Here is a 6,701-nt window from a genome sequence, read left to right as displayed (position 1 = left end):
TTTTTTTTATCCATTCGTCTATTGAAGGGCATCTAGGTTGGTTCCACAGTCTTGCTATTGTGAACTGTGCTGCTATGAACATCGATGTAGCAGTGTCCCTGTAGCATGCTCTTTTAAGGTCTTTAGGGAATAGACCAAGAAGGGGAATGGCTGGGTCAAATGGTGGCTCCATTCCCAGCTTTCCAAGAAATCTCCATACTGTAAAGAGGCTCTTACCTCTAAAATCTATCACTTCTACAACCCATCAAAAGCTGTTAGGATTGGCTCAGGAGAGACAGGAACACACATGGATATTAGTAGTCATTCCCTTCTCAAACTCAGAAAAATGGTGGTCCACATATTCTATTCCTCAACCCTTACTGCATCTGATTCTTGATAAAGTGCTTCAGGTCTAATCCAGCAGGCTTTGAAATCTCAATTGAATCATAAAGTTCAAAGCAAAAGGAATGTAAAGTAGAATGAATGCCACTAACATGCTAAGCCTCAAACCGAGGTACCCTAGGCTATGGTAACCAAAAACAAAAAGTATTAAAAGAAAAAAACTGGGTGGTGGCATTTTTGGTTTCTTAATAATTTTATTTGTTTACATTAGAATTAATTATGTATGATTTTAAGACACTTAATTCAGAATAAAGCCAGATTGCCGTTCACATTTATGAAACACGATGTATCCGATATACATTTTTTAACTGGATCAAAACATTTCCTGAGATTTATATCGGCACTAGGAATGAGCAGCAGCTATGAGAAAGAACCAGCTAGAACGCTGAGATAAATTCAGCTCTGCTGTTCCTGTACCCTGGCTCATGGGTTTATTTTGTCTGGGATGCTTATTCCCTAAGCTCACCCTAAAGAAATCTTGCCTTTCTTCAACCCCATCACCTACCTGGAGAGCAGTTTTAAAACGTGGCCCCCAGGTTCTTTGACTTTCCTGTTCTCAGAATGGGGGATCCATGTTCCTTCCCCTTAGAGTTGGCTTCTAGTACTCCTCGATGAGGAAAATGTGATGGAAGTGAGGCTGTGCCAGTTTCTAGACTTGGACCTTCAGAAACTGGAAGCATTTACCTTCTGCCTGGGAACCCAGCCACCATGCTGTGAGGAAGCCAAGCTGCCACATGCAGAGGCCACAAGTAGGTGGTCAAGCTGACAGGCACAGCTGAGGTCTCAGTCGACAGCCAGCACCGGCTGCCAGGACGTGAGTGGGCAAGTCAGTGTGATCAGACCCCTGACTCTGACTCGCTCCAGCTTTTTGGCTGCCCCAGATGATGCCACGTGACATACAGATGAGCTACTCCCACCCAGCGCTAGCCAAATTGCAGCTTTATGAGCAAATTCAATAGCTGCTGTTATCTTCAGCCCCTAAGTCTGAAGCAGGTTTTTATACATCACTAAATAACAACTCTGACTAAACAACAGGAATAGAAGCCTTCTTTAAATTCTCTTGGCCCCCACAATCACCACTACTATCAGTACGTACAGTCGTGAGAGCAGTTTCTGATTATTTGCCCTCTCTCCTCCTTCTTGGTACAAGACAAAAATGTACATCACACTCATCCCCTTTAAATTTAGGCATGGTCACATGATGCCCTGTGGCCAATGAAATGCAGTTAGGAACAATATATATCAAAGGTTTAAAACCAAGTGTGTGGTCCACCAAGTTCCCTTCCCACTGTCAAAGGGATAAAGGAAGCCCTCAAGGAAAGGTGTCTTTCATCAGTCAGATTCCCTGATGGGACTAGGATGAGAAGGCCTATGTTGCCAACCCAGGCTGAACAAGTGCTATAGTTTGGATCTTAAAGGTCCCCAAAAGGTGCATGTGTAAAAGGCCTGGATTTAGCACTGGTGAGGTAATGGAACCTTTAAGAGTTGGGTCCTGGGAGGAAGTGAGGTCATTGAGGGTATACCTTGGAGGGGATGCCAGGGCCCCAGACCCTTCCTTTTCCTCTCCTTTTCACATCCTGGCCATGAGGGTGGCCACTGCACCTCATGTTCCTGCCATTATGTGCTGCCCATACCCTTGTGAGAGACCCCAAAACAATGGAGCCAACTAACCATGGATTGAAACCTCCAAAACTGTGAAATTGATCAATATATGAAAAAGTGTTCAACAACATCTCTAGCAAATAGAGAAATGCAAATCAAAACTACTCTAAGATTTCATCTCACTCCTGTCAGAATGACAATTATCAAGAATACCGGCAACAATAAATGTTGGTGAGAATGTGGGGGGAAAGGTACACTCATACACTGCTGATGGGACTGTAAATTGATGCAACCACTATGAAAAGCAGTATGGAGATTCCTCAGAAAATTGCTAATGGAACCACCATTTGACCCAGCTATCCCACTCCTTGGTTTATACCCAAAGGACTTAAAATCAGCATATTATAGTGACACAGCCATATCAATGTTTATAGCAGCTCAATTCACAATAGCCAGACTATGGAACCAATTTAAGTGTCCCTCCATAGATGAATGGATAAAGAAAATGTGGTGTATATAATCAATGGAATATTATACAGCTTTAAAGAACAATGAAATTATGGCATTTGCCAGTAAATGGATGGAGCTGGAGAATATCATGCTAAGCAAAATAAACCAATCCTAAAAAAACAAAGGCCAAATGTTTTCTCTAATATGAGGATGCTGATTCACAATAAGGTGGCGGAGAGAATAAGGGAAGAATAGCGTTACCTTAGATTAGGTAGAGGGAAGTGATGGGAGGGGAGGGGAAGTGGGGATAGGAAAGATAGCAGAATGAAACAGACATTATTACTGTATTTATATATGTGACTGTATGGCCAGTATTATTTTGCAACATGTACACTCAGAAAAATGAAATTATGTCCCATCTATGTTTAATATGTCAAAGTGCATAAATGCATTCTACTGTCATGTATAACTAATTAAATAGAAAATTAAAAATTTTTAAATAGAAATTTTAAAAATTCTCTTTATAAGATGATCATCTCAGGTATTTGTTACAGTTAACAGAAAGCTGAATATCACAAGTAATTTTCTATTGAGGTAAGCCCTTGGAGTTTAAAATTATTTATTACCACAGCACCTGAGCAGACTTCTCAATGGCAGCACTGCTGACATTTTGGACCAGGTGACTCTTCATTGTAGGGGGTTGTCCTATGGACTGCAGGATGTTCAGCAGCATTCTGGCCTCTACCCACTAGGTTCCTCACCACCAGAAGGTGTCAAATGTCCTTTGATGCTGGTTGGGTAGGGGTAGCCTATGAAAACCAATGAAACATTGACCACTACTTTAATTGAGGCAACCACCTCCACAGAGAATGAGTTGCTACTCATCACTCTTTGAAAGCCCTTAACAGATGCTCCTTTATTACGCTCCTAGTACTCACCACGTTGAATTACAGTTCTTACTTGGATTTATCATCCTGAAGGAGACTGTGAGGGCAAGTGAAAAAGTAGGTCAGGTGCAATGATCTACCACGAACTTGAATGTTCTGTTAGTGAGACACAAAGTGAGGTGGCTGGAACTCAGACTCTCCTGGTAAGGTGACCAGATGACCAGTTCAAGGTTGTTGCAAATGTTTGTACAGTGCACAGACTGCACAACAGCACCTATTGTAATTTGAATATGTTCTCTAAAGATTTTGTGTTAAAAATTCAATCCCCAATGCAACAGTGTTGGGAAGTGGGGCCTATCTAAAGTCATGAGGGTTCTGCCTTCATGAATGGATTAATGATATTATTATGGGAGTGTGTTCTTTATCATGAGAGTATGCTTGTTATAAACTGCAGCTGCTGTTTATAAAATCCCTTGGTTCTGCTTATACGGTTCTTTTTTCTATTGTAAAATAGCTATCATAGCCAGACAGTTCAGGTCAGTGATGTGGTCAGTGGAGTCCAGCATCTACATGAGCAAGGTGCAGGTACATGTGGACTCCACCTGCCCCGGTCCTTGAGCACCCTCCTCCCCATACCCACACAACATACATCATGGCACCTGACGGCTTAATGGTATCCAACTGTTCCTTATCGAACCACCAACAGGTCTTACCCTGACAGCAGAACTATATAGTTCACTAACTTCTCCACTGATGCCTTTCTCTGGGAGATGTCACTATGGGCCACGTTCACTTTCCCCTTCTTTCACATGGGTCAGTTTCAATCCAGAGACTCTTCCTCTTGCAGACTTTTGGATACTTTTTGTCTCATGTCCTCTGTCTTCCAAGGACCAACCAGTTCCTCTCCATCCATGTTTTCTCTTTCCCTTTTTTCTCATATTCTCTTCTCATATTTCTCCCTCTCTTCTTCCTGATGGCCAATTCAGAAATAGGCCCAAAGATGACTGATAGGAATAAGAAAACCCAACGATATCCCTGCACAAAGAAAAAGGAAAGCTGCCAAGTTGATATTGAAATGCATGTGAGAAGGATTGGTCCCCAGAGACGACCCAGAGACCTCTTTAAAAATGTTCTCTCAAAAGTAGGCCCAACATGCCAGATTAGGCCCTGACTTCCTTCACAAGACTCCTAAAGAGCAAGAAATAAAATCAAGAATTAATCAATGGGATGGACTCCAACTAAAAAGCTTCTTCTCAGCAAAAGAAACAATCAACAAGGTGAAGAGAGAACATACAGAATGGGAGCAAATTGTTGCCACACACATGTCAGATGGATCACTAATCTCCAGAATATATAAAGAACTCAAAAAACTTAACATAAAAAAAAAGACCCAATCAATAAATGGGCTCAGGAGCTGAGCAGATACTTCTCAGAAAAAGATAGACAATCGATCAACAAATATATGATAAAAGGTTCAACATGTCGAGTAATTAGAGAAGTTCAAGTCAAAACTACTCTAAGATTTCATCTCACACCAGTCAGTATGGCAATTATCAAGAATATAAGCAATAATAAGTATTGGTGAGGATGTGGGGAAAGGGCACACTCATACATTGCTGGTGGGACTGCAAATTGGTGCAACCAATCTGGAAAGCAGTATGGAGATTCCTTAGAAAACTTAGAATGGAACCACCATTTGACCCAGCTATCCCACTCCTCAGTCTATATCCAAAGGACTTAAAAACAACATACTACAGAGACACAGCCACATCAATGTTTATAGCAGCTCTTTTCACCATAGCTAAACTGTGGAAGCAACCTAGATGCCCTTCAATAGATGAATGGATAAAGAATCTGTGGTATGTATATTCAATGGAATATTCTTCAGCATTAAAACAGAATAAAATATGGCATTTGAAGGTAAATGGATGGAGTTGGAGAATATCATGCTGAGCAAAGTCAACCAACCCCCAAAATCCAAAGGCCGAATGTTCTCTCAGCATCAGGGGATGCTGATCCAAAACAGGGTGAGAGGGGGGCAGGGGAAAAAATGGAGGACCTTTGATTGGGCAAAGGGAAGGGAGGGTTGGGGAGAGTTCATGGGGGCAGGAAAGATGGTGGAATGAGATAACATCATTAACCCAGATACATGTATGACTGCACATATGGAGCCACGCTACATTGTGTACAACCAGAGAAATGAAAAGTTGTGCTGCAATTGTGTACAGTGAATCAAAATGCATTCTGTTGTCATATATACCTAAATAAAATAAATTAATTAATAATAATTTTTTTAAAGAGTATACTTGCACCAGGATGCAGAAGTTCAAGGAGACAAAAGGTGACAAATGGGGCTGTTCATGCCTGGGTTTACCATACTGCATTTATTGCCTCCTGTAACCATAGTGTGGATTGTATTAAAAGATTAAATATGCAAGTGAACTATGAACTTTGGCCAGGAAATCAACTAGCCCAGGAAATCAGCCTCTGTAAATTAAACTTGTAGATAGACTGCTAACTCAAGTGACAGTCCAGGAGGACAATGAACCCTGTAACGGTCAACTCCAAATGACCAGGACTTGATGATTAACTGAGAATTTCCTTAATTTTTGTCCCCAATCTACTTAAACTTTTCCAACAGCCAACAGCCACCCGTTAGGCATAGTTTAAACCTTCTCTTCTCTCCACTCCTATGCCTAACTTTGAGTCTCTTGACAAACTGCAAATGATGGTGACTGACTCCCTCAATATAGCAAGCTCTCAATAAATAGCCTTTGCTTGTTAAAAATATCAATTAAATAACTAATTAATTAATTAATTAAAATGTTCACTCATTTTATTCACATCTAAACAAACCCATTCTCCCCAAGGAGCAATATTAATGATAATGTATTGCTTACCCAGCACATTGCCCACTGCCATCTCTCACAGCAACTCAACAAGTTTTCCTCAGGCAGCCTCCTTGGCTGAATGACCCTCCCTCCCTTGTTGGCCTTTGAAAAAACTCTTTACCATTTTTCTTTTTGGGTGATGGGGCATTGAACCCTCGGTCACTTAACCACTGAGCCACATCCCCAGCTCTTTTTATTTTTTATTCTGAGACAGGGCCTCGCTAAATTGTTGGAGCTGGCTTTGAACTTGTAATCCTCCTGCCTCATCCTCCCACCTCATCCTCTCAAGCTGCTGGGATTACAGGCATGCCCCCACATGCCTGGCAAACCTCTTTATCTTTCAAGGTCCTGCAGAATGAACTGTTCTTTAACCTGTACCTCTGTATCAACTTGCTTTTATTGCTTCTTAACACATATCTCATTTTGTCTTGCATTATTTGTATTTCTCTCTCTCACTAAAGCCTCGGGGGGGGGGGGGCCTTAAGGAGAC

The 6,701-nt window shown here is 41.4% G+C and overlaps 1 long non-coding RNA gene across 1 annotated transcript in view; it reads left to right on the top strand.

Moving 5' to 3' along the window:
• Positions 1–4,593, top strand: part of LOC125617906 — a 10,462-nt gene extending 5,869 nt beyond the window's left edge. The window contains exon 3 of the long non-coding RNA XR_007349044.1: positions 4,307–4,593. This is a non-coding gene — a long non-coding RNA (uncharacterized LOC125617906). The remainder of the gene's footprint in view (positions 1–4,306) is intronic.
• Positions 4,594–6,701: the final 2,108 nt, after the last annotated feature.

The sequence above is a fragment of the Marmota marmota genome, unplaced genomic scaffold, assembly GCF_001458135.2.
Source record: "Marmota marmota marmota unplaced genomic scaffold, marMar, whole genome shotgun sequence".
In the NCBI taxonomy this organism is placed as follows: domain Eukaryota; kingdom Metazoa; phylum Chordata; class Mammalia; order Rodentia; family Sciuridae; genus Marmota; species Marmota marmota.
The sequence above is the reverse complement of the archived record's forward strand: the minus strand, read 5'-3'. Positions and strand labels throughout refer to the sequence as shown.